The sequence below is a fragment of the Kogia breviceps genome, chromosome 13 (genome assembly GCF_026419965.1).
Source record: "Kogia breviceps isolate mKogBre1 chromosome 13, mKogBre1 haplotype 1, whole genome shotgun sequence".
Taxonomy (NCBI): Eukaryota; Metazoa; Chordata; class Mammalia; order Artiodactyla; family Physeteridae; genus Kogia; species Kogia breviceps.
This window is the reverse complement of record NC_081322.1, coordinates 82,255,565-82,273,937: the sequence shown is the minus strand read 5'-3', so window position 1 is coordinate 82,273,937 and position 18,373 is coordinate 82,255,565. Positions and strand designations below refer to the sequence as shown.

General features: G+C 41.8%; 1 long non-coding RNA gene across 2 annotated transcripts; it reads left to right on the top strand.

The window, feature by feature from the left end:
* Positions 1–245: 245 nt before the first annotated feature.
* Positions 246–13,884, top strand: LOC131767907 (uncharacterized). 2 transcript variants are annotated; one of them, XR_009338858.2, is made up of 4 exons: positions 246–722; positions 2,561–2,729; positions 4,170–4,224; positions 13,732–13,884. It is a non-coding gene; the product is annotated as an uncharacterized lncRNA (long non-coding RNA). The 2 variants fall into 2 exon arrangements; XR_010836100.1 differs by lacking the exon at positions 4,170–4,224 and having other exon boundaries at positions 258–722.
* Positions 13,885–18,373: the final 4,489 nt, after the last annotated feature.

Here is an 18,373-nt window from a genome sequence, read left to right as displayed (position 1 = left end):
TCGCGGCCCCGGCAACCCCTCCCAGGGGTGGGGAAACCAAGCACGTTATTCTGTCAGGAGCGGGCTCGGCGACAGCCCGGGCACTGCTCGCGCGGCGACCCTGCGCCGGCGCGCCTGGCAGCCGAGCCGAGTCCGCGGCCCCCGCGCTGAGCTGCCGAGGCCGCCTAGGCGGAGGGTCGCGGCGGCGGCTCGCGGGCTGCGCGGCCAGGGGCTCCCTGGTTCCCTCCGGGCCCATAGGAGCCAGGCCCGGCGCAAGGAGGGCCGCCGGGAGCGGCGGAGCGCGTCTCTGGGCCGCGGGGCGAGCGCCACAGACACTTGTTTGCGAGGCTGAGACCCGGCGCGCGCGCCTCGCTCCGAGCTGGTCCGCCTCCTCCCGGCCCGGTGGGCGGCGGCCCGCGCCTCGCCCGCCGGGCTCCTCCTCCGGCTCCTCCTTCTCGCGGGCGAAGCCCGCACGGGCTCGGAAGGGTCCCCCGCCCCCTTGCCCACCAGCAGGACAGGCGAGGCCCCGGGGCGGGCGCCGGACTCCCTCCGGCATCGCCCGAGGGCCTCTCCGGCCGGGCACCCTATGCCCCGCCGCGCGCGTTCCCACAGACTTCTGTACGCTTCCCGGCTTCTCCCGGTTTATTCCCGGCGGCCGCTGCCGCCTCGGGACACACATTTACGCAGCAACACACAAACCCATTCTGGCGACTCCGGGGGACCTGAGGAACCGGCGCGTAGAGGTGACCCTCCCCTGCCCGCCCCAACTCTTTCACTCCCTCCCCCAGCGGGGCGTGTGCTCGAGTGGCGGGGGCTCTGCTGCTGCCCGGGAGCGGGTTGGGGGTGCCCCGGAGACAGGATGGGGAGGCGCTGCACGAGGCGGACCGGACTCTGGGATGGGGGCTGCGGGCAGGAGTCTCCGTGCCCGGCCAGCTTCCAGGCCGGATTTCCAGGCTTCCCGCGGTAAGGAGGGGACAGCGAAGCGCCCTGGGTCCCTCCCGGAGGACAAGCCCCGTGGCAGCCAGGCTCTGCGTGCGTTGCTGCTTCCCCTGCCCTTTCTCACTTCTCCGACACGGGCGCTCGCAATTTGCTCGCTTTATTTCGCTCCTTTCCCCCCGCGAGCTCCCACGGCGGCAGAGGAGCCACCCGCTGTGGTCTCCCGCCCCGCCCGACTGTCCCCGCGGGTCTGCTCGTGCGCTCGGCCCTGGCTTTGCAGCGGGGTCTGAACCCTCCCGCCGTGGGCACAGCCGGTGGGCCGCGAGAACGAAGACAGGGCGGGAACGATCGGTTTTCCGCGCCCCAATTTCCTTTCACGGCCCATTGGGACGTGTAGTTCTTCCTCTCGCCGTCCGGCTCCGAGAGGAAACGCGACTAGGGGACCAAAAAACTACAAATCCCTGCATCCTCCGCGACGAGGGCGGGAGAGGCGCGGTGCTGAGCGTTCTGGTGGTCTTTGGTTGGAGATGGAAACCAACAAAGGGAAGGGTTGGGGTTCGGCTGCGCCTTTTTGGTGCTGGGCGCTTCACACTTTACACACGTTCTTTATCTAATCTTCACGACAACCCTGCGAGGCACTATTGTATCCAGCCGAGAGAACGCTCAACTACTTGCCAGAGACCACATACCGCCCGGGTGGTAGAGATGGGATTGAACCCAGAGCCCTGAGAAATTCCCTTATTAAGCGCTGCCTAGGTGAGCGGTGTCAAAGGGAGATGAGATTGGTTTATCCAAGAGAGGAAAAGAACTAGGGCCAGTTGGGAAGAGCTTCCTGTAGTAAGGAAAAAGTGGTGGGAATGGCAATTCGAGTAGGACATGAAATTATAAGGAGTTATGAATAAAAATGGTATTTACAAGGATCCATTCTAAAGCAGGTTAGGGGAACGGGTAGGAGCTTAGTCAGAAATGGGTCCGAATGGTTTTAGATATTGTATGACCAATGAGCACATTGTCGGGACAATTTAAGTACTCTGCGGCTGTACTGATTTTTTCAAAAACAACTGGCAAGCCTCAGACAGTTCAAATGAAAACTCCCCCATGCTTTCCTATCCTTTAGCTCATGGGATCAACAGGATGTTATTTGATTTATTGCAACCACCTTTTCTCCAGGTGTCCAGTTAATATACTAAATCCATTGACTTGGTTACTTTAAAAAAAAGACTCCTTGTTCCCAGTTAAGCCCTTATTTTTCTGGCATCATGGTTATGCTTTTTAATAGTCCTTCTCTGTTAGAGAAACATACAAAAATATCTGCATATGCTTTAAAATAGTCCAGCCCATGCACCCCCCAAAAACATGAGGATGTATATATTGGAAAACTTGAACATTGTTAATGTTGGGTGATAGATATATCTTTATTAGTTATCTGTGGCAGCAAATTATCACAAACCTAGAAGCTTAAAACAACACAGGTTTATCATCTCAGTTTCTGTGGGCCAGGTGTCCAGGCACTTGGGTAACTGCTTAGGGTCTCACACCTGCCATCAGGGTTTTGGCTAGGCTGCATTCTCATCTGGAAGCTCAACTGGAAAAGAATCAGCTTCCATGCTCACTTGGGTCACTGGCAGAATTCATTTCCTTGCAGGTGTAGGACTGAAGACCTTGGCTTTTGCTGGCTGTCCACTGGAGACTGCCCTCAGTTCCTAGGTGGCACCTGGCATTCATGGGCCAGCACGGCCACTTACTTCATCAAGTCAGCAAGGAGAGTCTCCAGAGCGAACCTGCTAGCAAGATGGAATCACATATAACACAAGGTAATCACACAGGGGTGACATCAAATGTGCCATACTCTATCCGTTAGAAAGCAAGTCACAGGGGAAGGGATATTACAAGGGTGTGAATACTAGGATGAGCGGCCACCCTAGGGTTTGTCCACCACCGTGTGCACAAAAGGGTTCATGCTTATGTTTGAAATTTTCCATAATAAAAAGAAATGAATTACATCTTTAAAAATTATCTCTAAATTTCCCACTGCCAGCAAGTTTCTAGATAAGCTGATATGATTGTTTGCAGTTGTCTTCCTAAGAATTCCTTGTTTCTTCCTACTCCATGTTTACTCAGACCTATGGCAATTAATTAGCTTAGGACTTAAATTCACTAGAACCTGGCATGACAGCCATGGATTTTAACTCACCACCTAAAAACTACTCCATAAGGTGTGGTAGAGTTTATTCAGTCATTTCTCAATTATTTAGGGGTCTAGTTTGTGCAAAGTATTTTTTTTTTTTTTTTTTTGCCACAGGGATATAAAAGGATCCAAGATAGAAGTTTATATTTGGGGGCTAGAGGGAGAGGTGGAGAGAAAAAAAAATAAATGCAAATAAAATGCAAACCAAAAGAGGGAAATAATTGACTAAATGATAAGACAATTTGAGAGAGACGTGACATGAACAAAAAAACAGAGCAGGGTTGTTGGATAGAGACTGGGGTGGGGTGAGAGACCTCCATGGAGGAGACGCTTGAGCAGAGAACCAAATGGTAAGAAACAGCACGTACAAAGACCTCAAGGCAGATCAAACTTGGAAAATTCTAGGGGTGCAAAGTAAACACAGTCTGGCTGGAATGGAGTGAGGGATAGGATGAAAGTTAGAGGAAAGACTGGTTGAGGCATCTGGAATCTATTCTCCGTGCACTGGGAAGTCACTTAATCTGTGACCACCATTATAGTAAGTGTGGAAGGGTCAGGAAGGAGAGTAACATACAGTACTTGCCCTCAGGAATATATAGCTTCCAAACTTTAATGCTAGAAGGACCTCAGTGCATCTAGAATTATAGACCAAAACATTTGTATTTTATATAAGAAAATTTGAGGCCCAGAAAAGGAGTTACCTGCAAAAAATTCCTTGAGAATGCCTCACAATAACAAATAATTCACAAATGAATCTTGAATTGAAAGAGTGCATCCTCTGATTTAAAGCTTTAGAAAACTGATAACTAATGATTATTTAGTGCCTGTCACGTGCAATGCATTGTGATAAAGAAGTTGAATATGGCAGAGAAGCTACAGTCTAGTTGGGAAAAAAAGATGGAGACACATAAGAAAGTAAGTAATGGAAGAAAATTATGTAATAAAAAACACTATCATTTCTGGAATATCTTCTTGTATTAGGCAATATCCTGATTCTTTATACATTTAGCTTATTAAATCAAAAGGACAACCTGACAAGGTAAGGAATGTTACCTTTCTTTCACAGAGGAGAAAACTGAAGATCAGAGAGGTTAGGTGATTTGCCCAAGGTTTCACAGCTGGTAAGTAACGGAGTCAGGATTGATGGCCAGGTATGCATGTCTGATTCCACTACACAGTGTCAGACACACTGTGTCTGACTCACTGCCAACTGAGTAGGGAAGAGTATCTTGATTTCACTGGAAAGGGAGATCTATGAGGCCTAGACTGTAGCAAAGTGAGACTCCAGGACTCTGACAATATGATAGGCAGGACAAGAGGGGTTAGGATCTCAATGAGATGGGAAGGGTGGGAAAACACACGATGTTTCCAGTTAGAGTGGAATTGACAAGGATTCAAGAGCAAATACCTTACTTGGGAGAGGATTCCATAAAACACTGCTGAGATAGGAAGTGAGCTAGGGAGGGATGAGCCTCTAAAGCTTGCATGGAGAAGCTGCCACTGTGGACAGCTGGAGCTCAGACCCTCCAGGCAACTGTGGGAGGTGGTACAGACCCTGCCTCACAGTTTCCCTACCTGAGGGGCGAGTTTGCTGAACTTTGTCGGCCAACCCATCTGTTAACTAGCTGGGAGCTCCTTATGGGAGCATTAACTCTTCATCTTCTTTACATTGGGCCACGCTCCTAAAACTACCACAACCGTGAACCCTAAGAGCACCAAGCTGGTCCTCCCTTGAGAGTTGGTGGTTTCTTTGATTCCAGCGCATCATCTTTCCTTGTTCTCATCTGCCTCAGTGGGTTTACCGACAACAGGGGTTACATTATTAACAAAATGAGAGCTTTCTTCCTTTCATCTGAGCATTCCACAAACCCACCTCGGTCATTCTCAGAATACCTCCAGGCAGCCAGGAGAAAGTACCGTCTTATCCACGGTGAAGGGGGAAGACATTCAGATCCCAAGAGAGATGATTTGTATACCTGTCGAGGCCAAGATGAGTGTGCACCTGTGTGGTCAAAGTACGTAAGTCGAAGGGACCTAGTCCTAGAAGGAGAACTTTGAAAATGCCAGAAGGGGATTTCTTCTGAGAGTTCAGGGGTGGTAATTCGGGAATTAGCTCAGGAAATAATTGCCGAAGCTCCCGTAGCAAACAAAATTCCTCAGAAAATCACGCACCCTAAGTCCTTCCAGCCCGGAGAGTTTGCTCGAATTTTTACATGTGCTCAGCACATCTGGGAACATCTTGTGTCAAAACACGTAAGATGTTTAAAGTAATGAACTCAGCACTGCAAGAAAAAAATTGGATGAGACAGAAAAAATTTAATCCAAAATGTACTTATAATTTCCCCAGTGACTTTTTCTTGGCTCTTTTAACACCAGAAAGTTACTTTTTAGGATTTTAATAAACATAATTCATGTGCATTGAAACCACTGTATTATAAAAAATATTCTTACACATAAATATGAAAAATGTAAAAGTTGTTCAAATTCCCATTACCTTAAGATAAGTCATTAACATTTTGTTGACCATCGGTTATGTAATTCATTTTATGCACACACACGTATCATGTTTTTTATATATAAATTTATTTTATTTATTTATTTTTGGCTGCGTTGGGTCTTCGTTGCTGTTCACAGGCTTTCTCTGGTTGCGGTGAGTGGGGGCTAGTCTTCGTTGCAGCACGTAGGCTTCTCATTGCAGTGGCTTCTCGTTGCGGAGCACGGGCTCTAGGCGCGCAGGCTCAGTAATTGTGGCACACGAGCTTAGTTGCTCCGCAGCATGTGGGATCTTCCCGGACCAGGGCTCGAACCCGTGTCCCCTGCCTTGGCAGGCGGATTCTTTTTTAAAAAATAGATTTATTCAATTAATTAATTTATTTATTTTTTGGCTGCGTTGGGTCTTCATTGCTGTGTGCGGGCCAGCGGGGGCTACTCTTCCTTGCGGTGCGTGGGCTTCTCATTGTGGTGGCTTCTCTTGTTGCAGAGCACGGGCTCTAGGCCCACAGACTTCAGTAGTAGTGGCACGTGGGCTCAGTAGTTGTGGCGCACGGGCTTAGTTGCTCCGCAGCATGTGGGATCTTCCCAGACCAGGGCTCGAACCCATGTCCCCTGCATTGGCAGGCGGATTCTCAACCACTGCGCCACCAGGGAAGTCCCCACACACGTATCATTTAATAAAAATGAAATCGTGTCATGCGTCCTGTTCATCCTGTATGCTTTTTTAAAGTGGTATTTTTCCCCTTCACCCCTAACCCCTACTGTTTCCCAAGTAACCAATGTTAACAATTTAGTATATATCCTTCTCCAGGCTCATATAATTATAGGCAAACTGTATATACACATATATGCAGTCCATAATCCAATTTCATTAATTGTCTGAATAACGTCCTTTATAGTTAATCTTTCCTAGTTAAAGATCCAACCCAGGTTTCATACCTAGCACTTACTCCTTCAATATGGAACAGTTCTACGTCCTTTCTTTTAGTTTCTTGATCTTGACATTTTAGAAGAGTTTAGGCCACTTATCTTGTACAATGGCACTCCATCTGGGTTCGACTGGCATTTCTTCACAGTGTAATCCACAGTGGGGCTCTCACCAGGTTTCCGCCACAGGCCTGAAGGCAACGTTGCTGAAACTACAAGGTATCTGCATGGGTCACACCTGCTGCTGCCTCTGGGCCTGCGGTTCCTCACAGGATTTTGAAGAAGCATGTCCATACTGCTTCCAGATGCAGGTGCTGGATAAAGCTGGAGTGTATCTCCAGCCCAAGGCTAAACTGACACCCCAAAATATAGACTCTTATTAATTGAGAAGCAAAATAAATATGCACTCAGGTTTAAAGAAGCAAAAATTATGAAGAAGCAGAAAGGCTCCAAAACTATTTTGTTGATTACTTGTAAAATATGCATCAGAACACAAACTGGTAAAATAACGGGAAAAGGAGAAGCATCCTATGGACGCTGAGAAACAATTCCGCCACTCCTCAGATTTAACCCTTGCAGGAAGACACAGAGACTAAAGTTCTGAGTTCTGCAAGTCCGGTTCCAATGTCAAGAGCCCAGCCTGGTTTTCGAAACACCTCCATCTGGACAGTCAATACCCATTTGCTCCTCAAAGGACGTGAGCAAAACAAAGAAACACTTCTCTTAACTAAAAATGCAGCTTAGTCAGAAAGAATTGCAAAAGAATCCAAAGTGGATTTCAGAAATTCTTGTCTCCTCTGTAAAGAATGGATTTTGAGAAATGTCTAATGCTATTTCTGAACTAAAGCTAGTCAGTAAAAAAAATTTGTTTGACTTTTATTTATTTTCTGAATACATGGAAACCAAATCCAAGAACAAACTTTCCTTGGCATCCTTGGCATTTGTGGGAAATAAAAACCTCACTGGATTGAATAACTGAAACCTATCCACCTCAAGTGTTGGTTGTGAGATCAAAAAAATATGTGAAAGTGCTTGTCAGTGGTAAACTCATAAGCAGGTATTCTTATTATTTTCCCTTTTTTCATCAGTTTTCACCATTTATATCATTCTCTTTCAAAAGGAAATTGAGACCTTTATAAGCGTGTCTACTCAGAAGGACTTCTTCGGGGGGTCTATAGCCTGACTGCTAATTCAGAAAACCGGTGTGTCCTTTTTCTCCTACAAACATCTGCATAACTGTACATTAGTGAAACCTGAAGATTATCCCTACTTGGGGTGTAAAAATATCCAGGATATTCTTAATTATAGATGATCTAATAAGATAAAGATACAAATATATTTTAAAGAAATTTTCATTTGTATAACTTTCTGTTGTTCCTGAAGTAATATTTCACCTTAAGAGACAGTTTAATTTGTTCTAGTACAGACTTATTTCTGGGTTTAAAATTATTTCAAAATGTTAACTTTTACTTTAGCTATGTTACATCTTTACTGGAACAACATAGGTACAATTTGGTTTTTTGTTTTCTTGTTTTTTGTTAATAAGCTAAGATTGTTTTCCACCTTTCTATTTAGCTCATTTAGATATGTTGAAGAAAAATCAGGTTATGCATTTTTGGTGGGAAATGAAGTGATGTGTCTTTCTCAGCATCAGGTCCAAAGGTCCATGGTGCTGGTTTGTCCCAATATTCATGATATTCATTTTGATTACTAGGGTAAGGAGGTTCTACTAGGTTTTTCCAATATAAAGTTGTTATTTTCTTTTGTAGTTAATAAACACAAAGACTGCAAATGTCTTGTTCTTCATCAAACTCTCACCTACCAATTTTAATATCTATTGATTTCTTGATTCTATTTCCTTCCCTTTCCTCCCTTCCTTCCTTCTTTCTTTCCTTTATCTTTTTCTCTCCCCACTACCCACTTTTGTTGGCATAAGAAAGACCTTTCTTTTCTTCCCCATTTATTTATTGATTCACTGGTTTATTTATATCAGTATGGCCTCATAGATACTTTTATTATTCAATGGGATATAATCTATTGTTTTGGGTTTTGTTTTTAATTAATTTAATTTATTTTTGGCTGTGTTGGGTCTTCGTTTCTGTGCGAGGGCTTTCTCTAGTTGCAGCGAGCGGGGACCAAGCTTGATCGCGGTGCGTGGGCCTCACTGTCGCGGCCTCTCTTGTTGCGGGGCACAGGCTCCAGACGCGCAGGCTCAGTAGCTGTGGCTCACGGGCTCATTTGCTCCGCGGCATGTGGGATCTTCCCAGACCAGGGCTCGAACCCGTGTCCCCTGCATTGGCAGGCAGATTCTCAACCACTGCACCACCAGGGAAGCCCTAATCTATTGTTTAGTTATAAATAACTATAACTATAATCTGTCAATAGTTATTTTGACATTCAAACTGTTCCAGGTTTGGCTAGCATGAGCCCCTTCATGCTAACTCTTGTAAAATTTGACATGACCCAGTCACTCCTTGAGCACTTGCTTCCCTAACTGCCTCGATCAGATGTTCCAGGCTCCCCCTGTACTTTTCCTGTCCCAGCCCTGCGATCTGTCATTTCTCCAAGGGGTCCTAGTTCCTTTTAGTGGAAAACACATATGTGTTTGTATATCTCTGTCTATTTATATATCTATTAAAACATAGGCACAGATATTTATTTTTCTCAATGCTAAAAACCATGTTTTCAAACTGATAACATGCACTTCCAATCAAGAACTACAAGCTGTAATGCATGCTTCTTTCCTTCCATATTTGTAGCTCATTCCTTCCATTATTCTCAATGTATTGATTCATTTCTTCAAGTACAGAGTACAAAAAAGTTTTGGGGCTGCTAACCCATGCCACCATGAAAAGCAAACCAGCAAACTAGAGTTAATTAATTATTTACAGTTCTTTTGTTTTGTTTTGTTTTAGAAAAGTACATCGTTGCATGTTCCCAGTGTTGGGGGTAAAGCAACAACTATGTCATCATTAAATGTGATGTTACCTTCGGGATTTTTATAGATGCCTTTATCAGGTTGAGGAGGTTTCCCTCTACTACTGCTTTGCTGAGAGTTCTTATATATATGGATGCTGAATTTTGTAAGATATTCTTTCTGCACCTATTGAGATTATTCAATTTCTCCTTTATTCTGTTAATATGACGTATTACATTGATTGATAATTGAATGCTAAAATTTACATTTCTAAGATAATCCTCATTTGGTCAAAATGCGTTGTCCTTTTCATATATTACTGGGTTTGGATTACTAATATTTTGTGAAAAAACTTACATCTATGTTAATGAGAGTTATTGGCTACTGATTTCTTTTTTTGCGGGGGTGGGGTGAGGTCATGTCTTTGTCAAGTTTGATTTCAGGATTCTCGTGACCTCATAAAAACAAGATGGGAATTGTTTCTTCATCTATTTTTTTGAGAAGGTTTGGTAGGTTTGGTATTGTTTATTTATTAAATGTTTGATAGAATTTACCAGCTAATTATTTGGTTCTGGAGTTCTATTTGAGGAAAAGATTATGATATCAAACTCAATGTCTTCAAAAGATATAGAACTACTCTTATTTTTTATTTCATCTTGTGTCAGTTTGGGTAAGTTATACTGTTAAAGAAATTTTTGTATTTCATTTAAGTTGTTGGATAAATTGGCATAAATTTGTTCATAATATTCTGTCATTATTTATTTAATGTCCATAAGATCATTTATTGTAGATACTGGCAATTTTCTTAATCAGTCTTGCTAAGGGTTTATCAATTTTATTATTTGTTTTCAGAAAACCAAATTTTTGCCTTGTTAATTTAAGCTATTGTTTATTTTCTATTTCATTTGTGTCTGTTCTTACCTTTATAATTACCTTCCATCTATTTACTTTGGGTTTAATTTGCTCATATTCTTCTAGATTCTTAAGGTAGAACCTTAGATTGATTGTAAACCTTTTTTCTTTTCTAATATAAATATTTAAAACTATAAATTTCCCTCCAAGAACCTCCTTAGCTACACCCCACAAAATTTGATATGTTGTATCTTTATTATCATAATTAAAAGTATCTTCTAATTGTCCTTGTGAATTGTTAAATTTCTAAGTATTTTAGAGTTACTGACTTCTAATTTAATAATTTTGAGATCAGAGAATGGGCTCTAAGATTTCAATCCTTTTAAATTTATTGAAACTTGTTTTAGTTTCAAGCATATGGTCAGCCTGTTACGATTCCAGGTGCACTTGGAAAGAATGTGTTTCTGCCATTCTTATGTGTGGTGTTCTTTAAGTGTCAACTAGTTCAAGATGGTTGATAATTTTGCCAGGTCTTTTATACCCTTACTGTTTTCTCTGGTTGTCCTAACAGTTACTGAGAGGTAGGTGTTAAAATCTCCAGCAATGTTTTGTCTACTTTCCCTTTAGTTCTGTCAGTTTTTGCTTCATGTTTTTGAAGCCTTGTAATTAGGAGTGTATAAATTTATAATTGTTTAACTGTTATATATTCCCAATGAATTGGCCATTTTGTTGTTATAAGTGTTCTTCTTTTCTCTGGTTATATTCCTTGTCTTGAAGTCATTTTTTATAGTATTAATTTGCCAGCTCAGTTTTCTTATGTGTACTGTTTGCACGGTACATATTTTTCCATTCTTTGACTTTCAACTCCTCTGAAACTTTACATAAATGTAATTATTTTAAACAGCATGTACTTAGGTCTTGCTTTTTTACCTCATCTGACAGTCTCTGTTTTTAATAGGAGTGTTTAGTACATTTATATTTAATGTAATTACTGATATGGTTGGATTTATGTCTACCATTTTTATTTGTTTTCTATTTGTCTGATCTGATATTTTGATTCTTTGTTACTCCTTTTGGTTTTATCAAAAAAATTCAATATTCCATTTTAACTCATCCATTGGCTTTTAACCTATTCCTCTTTGCCTTATTTTTTTAGTAGTTTCTCTAGGGATTAAAATATGCATACTTGTCACAGTCTTTATGTAAATGTTGATGATGATGAAAAACCACGATTGAAACAATACCACTGCTGGTGAGGAAGTGAAACAATGGAATTCTCATATACTGCCTCCATCTAGGCCTTTAGTACTATTAGGAGGAAGACAGGTACAAGAGCATTCACTGAAGCATTGTTGTTGTTGTTTATTTTTATTTTCTTATAAAGCTTACCTTTTAAAAAAATTTTATTTATTTATTTTTGGCTGCATTGGGTCTTCGTTGCCGCATGCAGGCTTTCTCCAGTTGCAGTGAGCGGGGGCTATTCTTCATTGCGGTGTGCAGGCTTCTCATTGCAGTGGCTTCTCGTTGCAGAGCACAGGCTCTAGGTACTTGGGCTTCAGTAGTTGTGGCTCGCGGGCTCTGGGGCACAGGCTCAGTAGTTGTGGCGCATGGGCTTAGTTGCTCCGCGACGTGGGATCTTCCTGGACTAGGGATCAAACCCATGTCCCCTGCATTGGCAGATGGATTCCTAACCACTGCACCACCAGGGAAGTCCTGTTGTTGATTTTTAAATAGTAAAAAAATCAAAACTTGAAATAGCCTATATGTCCATTAATAGGGGATTAGATAAATAAATTCTGAGCTATTTATTCAATAGAATATTATATAGAGTGAAATGGAATAATTAAAACTATAATAATAAACATACATTTCAAAAATATATTGAATGAAAAGAGAAATTTGCTGAAGGTCACAAAACTATATCTTTTATATGAATTATAACAGGATATACTGTTTATGATTATATACATATATAAGTATATACTAAAATTCCCCCCAAAACCCAAAGGCATGCTAAACACAAAATTCAGGGTATTCTTTTTGCAAGAGAAGGAGGGAGGAAAGAAGAAAACGAGGATCAGGAGTCCAAGCTGCATGGCTGATAGGAGGGAGTTTTTATATCTTTATTATATCACTATCTAAACTTTTTTATATTCCTGCAGTATTTCTTAATATTTTTTGGAAGAACAGGATTACCTTTTTATCTCCATACCCTAGTTTATTTTGAAATGAATAAAACGAATTTCCAAACAATATCTTTTTCTCAGTTAAAAATCTATCCTCTGGAAACCACCAAATGTAAGGGACTTTCTCTTTTGACATTTCCTGTTCTAGAATTAGTGAGAATTAGTTATAATTCTCACTTTGTGGCTTTGTCCTCTGTTGATGAGGGACTTCCACATACTCGGATACAGAACAGCACTTTATTAGCAAGGTTGATTGTTGAGGTTTAGGCAAAATATGGGCATTATCAAGCACAGGTAAGAAGGAATGGAATACGTGGAACAGAAGAAGACATGTTTAATTCACTAGAAAAATGTAAATAGGTTAAAGTGCAAAGTTACACATCAGTATTGTCAAGGCCCCATGATGGATGGCTCTGTCTACACGTAAATCCTTCACCACAAGAAAAACTTACCATGATCTCAATCAACTTTTCTGTGGTAAATGTTTATCATCCTCCTGTCAAAAGGGAAAGTAAGTAATAAAAATTCCATTTTTTTAGCTTTGATATCTTAATAGTGAAACAAATCTAACTATCTAGATTAACACAGATGTTCAGTGAGCTTGAGGCAAGCTTTGAAAAATCTCTTGTAGGCTGAAAAAAAGACTATAGAAGAAGAGATGGAGAAGAAAAAAGGAGACAAGCAGAGTCTAAATGATATGAAAAATTTAAGGTTTGAACCTTAAAAGCTTTGGGCACCCAAGATACATTTGAGTAATATTGATGAACTATATCTTATCCATCTATCCTCAGAGTCCCAGGCATGTGTTAGACTATGGGAGTGCAGAGACGGGTAAGAACTAGTTTATGATATTAAATGTAGCATCCAGAAGGTAACTAAAGACACTCCCATAAGGCAGACAATTGCCACAGTGATGGTACACACAATAGAGCAAGGGGTCACGGATAAAGAAATACTGTAACTAATGTGGAATCTGACATTTGGTCTGGACCTTTATTCATCCTTAATCAAAGGCAAGAAAGGAAAATTCCAAAACCAAGGAAGAAGGACAACTCTCATGGCATTGTTTAAATATTGGGGGAAAAAATGGTATGAATGAATAATTATTTTTTAAAATATATGTGCTATGGGCTGAAGTGTGTCCCCTCCCACCCAAATTCATATGTTGAAATCCTAATCCTCAGTACCTCAGAATATGACTGTATTTGGAGTTATGGCCTTTAAAGATGCTGGGCCCTAATGCATTTTCATAGGCGTACACAGAGGAAGATCATGTGAAGGCACAGAGAGAAGGTGGCCGTCTACAAGCCAACGAGAGAGACCTCAGAAGAAACCAACCCTGCTGACACCTTGATCTCAGACTTCCAGCTTCCGGATTTGTGGAAAAATAAATTTCTATTGTTTGAGCCACCCAGTCTGTGATACTTTGTTATGTCAGCCCTAGCAAAGAACTAATACACTTAAATATGATCCACTTAAAGTGATGGCAAAAATCCTCTGTTGACCTACAGTATTCAAACCGAATTATCGATTTAAACACAAGTATGGAATGATCCAATTTTGATAAAATCATGCAACTATATGCATAAATATAGATAGACGATAAATGTCACCTTTAACGTTTTGTGTGATTTTTTTTTTTAATTTCTCCGTTAGGCTTTTCTATATTGGTCCATTATTTTAATAAGCATGTGAGTGGATGGATTCAAGTGGGAATAAATATATAGAGCAAGGAAAGAATGTAGCTCGGGGCAGAAGCTTGGGGTATGCTGATATTTAAGGGACAAAAGGTGGGAGTGAGCAAAAGCAACAAAGGAGGATCGTCCAGGGAGGAAAAAGACCTGGAGTATTATTCCGAAGAAGCCAATGAAGGGCAGACTTTTAGAAGGAACCGGGAATGACCCCGTGTGAAACGTTGCAGAGAAGGTCTGCACGGAGTCTGGCAGCAGGAGGATGTTGCACTTGGAAATGAGGAGGTCATGCTGTCGTCTGAGAACAGTTTGAAGGAGTGGTGAGGCCAGTGTGTAGGGGTTCGTGGAAAGGGTGGGCAGTGCAGAAGGGATGCAGCAAAGTCATGAAGAGTGACAAAAATGACAGAGCTTCAGGTAGAGCTGCAGACTGTCGTCATCATACCAGCAACAGCCTGAATACAAACCTGCGGATGTCAAGATGCCTGTTACCCTAGAAACCTAGAGAAGAGCACCTTAGCAACATGTACCAAGCTGCTCTATTCTGCGTGGCGCCTGAGATGTTTCTGGACCCACTCTAGTGTGTGATGTCAATTAGCCTGTAGTCTTTGATTAATGGCAAAGATGTTTCTGTAAACCAAAGGCCTTGGCAATGAGATCAGTTCGTAGCCCCTCTAGAACAGCACAGGGAATGACAGCAGCCAGCAAGTTTTGTTATTAGAAAGGCTCCCAAGGTCGCAAGGAAATGTTTATAAGCTTATTTGACTACTAGGGGACATGCTTTCTTGTCTAGGTTCCCTACCTCTTAGCCAGGTTCCCTTGGGATAAGGACACAATAAAAACTAAACAGACAAAAAGAGAAGGGGAGAGAGAGGGAGAGGTATGTGTTTACAAAGTATGCCAGGCACTGCTCTGCTTTCACCTTAGCCAGGTGGCCCTGGAATGGCATATCATCAATGTACGGCAGTCAATCATATGTATATGATTATATGTGTCTATATAATGTGTGTATATATAATATATATGTACATATGTAAAATGAGACACGTATTGGAGTATCATGTGCCAAGCAGCATACTACACACTTTACTTAATTTGTTATTTAATTTTTATATAATCCCCAAATCCCAGTCAGGGGAGTACTTAATATTCCTTTTTTATTGAGGAATCTGAGGCATAGAAAAGTTACGTTATTTGCTTGAGATCACACAAGTTATTTGATTTAAGAGGATCTACCGAGGGCACAAAGTAATTTTAGACATTATATCTCCCTCTGAGGAACCTGCACCCTGGTAAAACAAATTAGGCACACAGAGTTATCACCACCTAACTGCGGCACATAAACGCTGTATGAGAGGGTCCAGGTGTTCACTCCTAGCTGGGGCAACCAGAAGTTGTCTGAAAGGAGGTAGCTTTAAACTTTAGCTGTGAGGGGGTAGGAAGAATTTTAATAAGTGGAGATTCTTTTTACCACAAAATCAAACTTAACAGCTGCTTTTCCACCTTCGTTTCTTTGTGTTCTTCCTTCCAACTCTTTTCAAGCTATCTCTACACAGCAAAGCATCACCAGCACCAACCTCTTTTTATTCGGCATCATCTCGTATTTCCCTCAGGGCACTGCAATTCTTTAGCAATAGCAGACAGAGCTGGGCGCGCCCAGAGGCTCAGAAGCCAAAGCAGGTTTTCATTGCGGAACAGCTGTGGCGAGGACAATAGCCCACTTCCCTTTGGGCAGGTATCTCTGAGTGCTGTTTTGACCAGCTTCTAGGAGAGGCATTGTCTGAGGCAACCAGAATTCACCCTGCAGTCATTTCTGAGCACAGCTCTGTCCCTTGATGGAGGTGTTATTTGAATTCACCTTCAATTGTTGTCTGTTAAATAAAATTTTAAAATTCTTTGTCTCTTTAAAGTTGGAGGATAGTGGGATTGAGTGGTCAATTTCACACCTGTGATTGGGGGACATGAGCATTGATGAGAAAGTCCATTCGTCTGTACATTCTCCCAGGACTCTCTAGCTCCCGTGTCTGACCCTGCTTCCTCTAAATCTGTCTCTAATTCCTCCACCAGAAAGCAGAAAGTAATCGTTAAAATAAATCAGTTTTTAAAATATTAGCAAGGCTTTTCACATTGCTCATAATCGGATGTCCGTAATTCTGTGATCAGAAGGGAGAGGACATGTTTTTAGAATAGTTCTTTAAGCAGAGGGTAATTTCTGGATACCTGTAGAAGACAAGTCGAAACTATTGAAGAAAAATTGGAGTCATTTGCTCTTATCAAAAACAAGTTATTTCTTTTGAGAAGAAAAGCTCATGACTTGGTTGATAACTCAGCCAGCTGAAAGAAACCTCAACAACTTAAGAAAACCTTTCAATAGACAAAAAAATTGAAACATTTGATTGCAGTGTCAGTTTCATATTTTTGACCTATAGGAAAAGCTGAAGATATTTCAACACCTTTTTCAAGCACATGCAGGTTACAAGGAACTACCTCGTCTCCATCTTTTCAGAAGAGGAGTTTAATTATAAGAACAATGAAGATTACATAATTTGAAAAAAAACCTTATCTCTAAATTATGATCATAAAATAAGATACTAAAATGATTGCAACTTTAATGGTTCCTAAGAGTAGGGTGGACTACCACCTACTCACACCCCTTATTTCCAACCTCCCCACAATGCATTACATGAACACTGGAGTACCATCCACTTTGTGGTTCCAGGTAATGTAATCTAAAGAATACAGCAAGGAGGCTATAACATCAAAATATAGCTGAATCTTCAAGCATTTCCTCTGTTATTCTGTGTTATTTTAAAATCTGGATACCAAAGTGTCATTTCTTCTCAGTTTAAAAATAATGCTATTTTTATTGTTGTTTCCTATGGAAACAGTTTCCCTAGGCACAGCGACGGCCATATCTTAACAGGGAATTATTTAGTTAAGCCAGTTGCCCTTGTTGTGTTTTGGATGACACAAACCCATATTTTATCCCAGTGGAGTCTGCAAGGGGAATCCCTCCCCACTCTTGGAGGATCATCTAATGCTCCATAGCCACACTCCCAGCTGCTAAGCAGCCCCAGAAACCACTCTTTTCCCTAGAGATCAGATTGAGGAACTTCAGGTCCCCAGCGACTAGTGGAAAGTTACAGAAGCTGTGACCAAATTGTCAGAACTCTCCAGATCTGCCTAAGGTCAAATGACAAATAAAGCAGTGAGGCTCAGAAGACACATAAGCGTCTCAAGAAGCCTTGCACAGGAACAAAAGAATTGAGTGACGCTTGCACAGGAACAAAAGAACTTTCCCTTTGCATAATACATATTTCTGACAACACGATATTCTTCTTTAAACATTAAGGAATGGGAAACTTCTATCACACCTATAAATAAGTAGCTTGTATCAGACTAACTCACCCACAAAAACAGCTATGAAAACATTCCCTCCAAATAAAACAGCTATTAAAACAACAGAGAGTAACCAAAGCAGCCCGGACTGAAGGGGTCAAGATCCTGGAGAGGAAAAAAAAATGCACTGTGGTGAGCCAGATAGTTGCCACTGCTATTTTCCCCAGGGAATTTGCTGAGGTGTAGAGGATAGATAGATAGATAGATAGATAGATAGATAGATAGATAGATAGATAGATAGATAGATAGATGGATGATCTAGTGTTGCAGGAGTCTTACTGGGCTGCAGAGACACAAAGTGGAAGTAAGGGCCATCAAACTGAAAGGATTTGAGGAGCCAGCCCATTTTCCCTGTGCGATTTTCCCTCAAGGCATTGACATATTCCTAAACTAAGTAGGCACAGTCCAAGAGGAAGAAACCAAGCAACCACCCAACAGAGAGCTTCTCAGGCTAAAAGGGTCACCATGGTCTTAGTGGTCTACTGGTACTAGGAAGACAAAACTTGGAGTTCAGAACCCTCCAAAAATGAAGGGTCCTGGCACACAATCTAAACTTTCAATTGAGACCCCTGAAAGGTCCCACTCTGCGAGCAAGGGTGTGATAACTCAGAGATAAAACAACCCTTTTTTTTAAAATTTTTTATTTTTTTATTTTTTGCGGTATGCGGGCCTCTCACTGTTGTGGCCTCTCCCGTTGCGGAGCACAGGCTCCGGACACGCAGGCCTAGCGGCCATGGCTCATGGGCTTAGTTGCTCCGCAGCATGTGGGATCTTCCCGGACCAGGGCACGAACCCGTGTCTCCTGCAT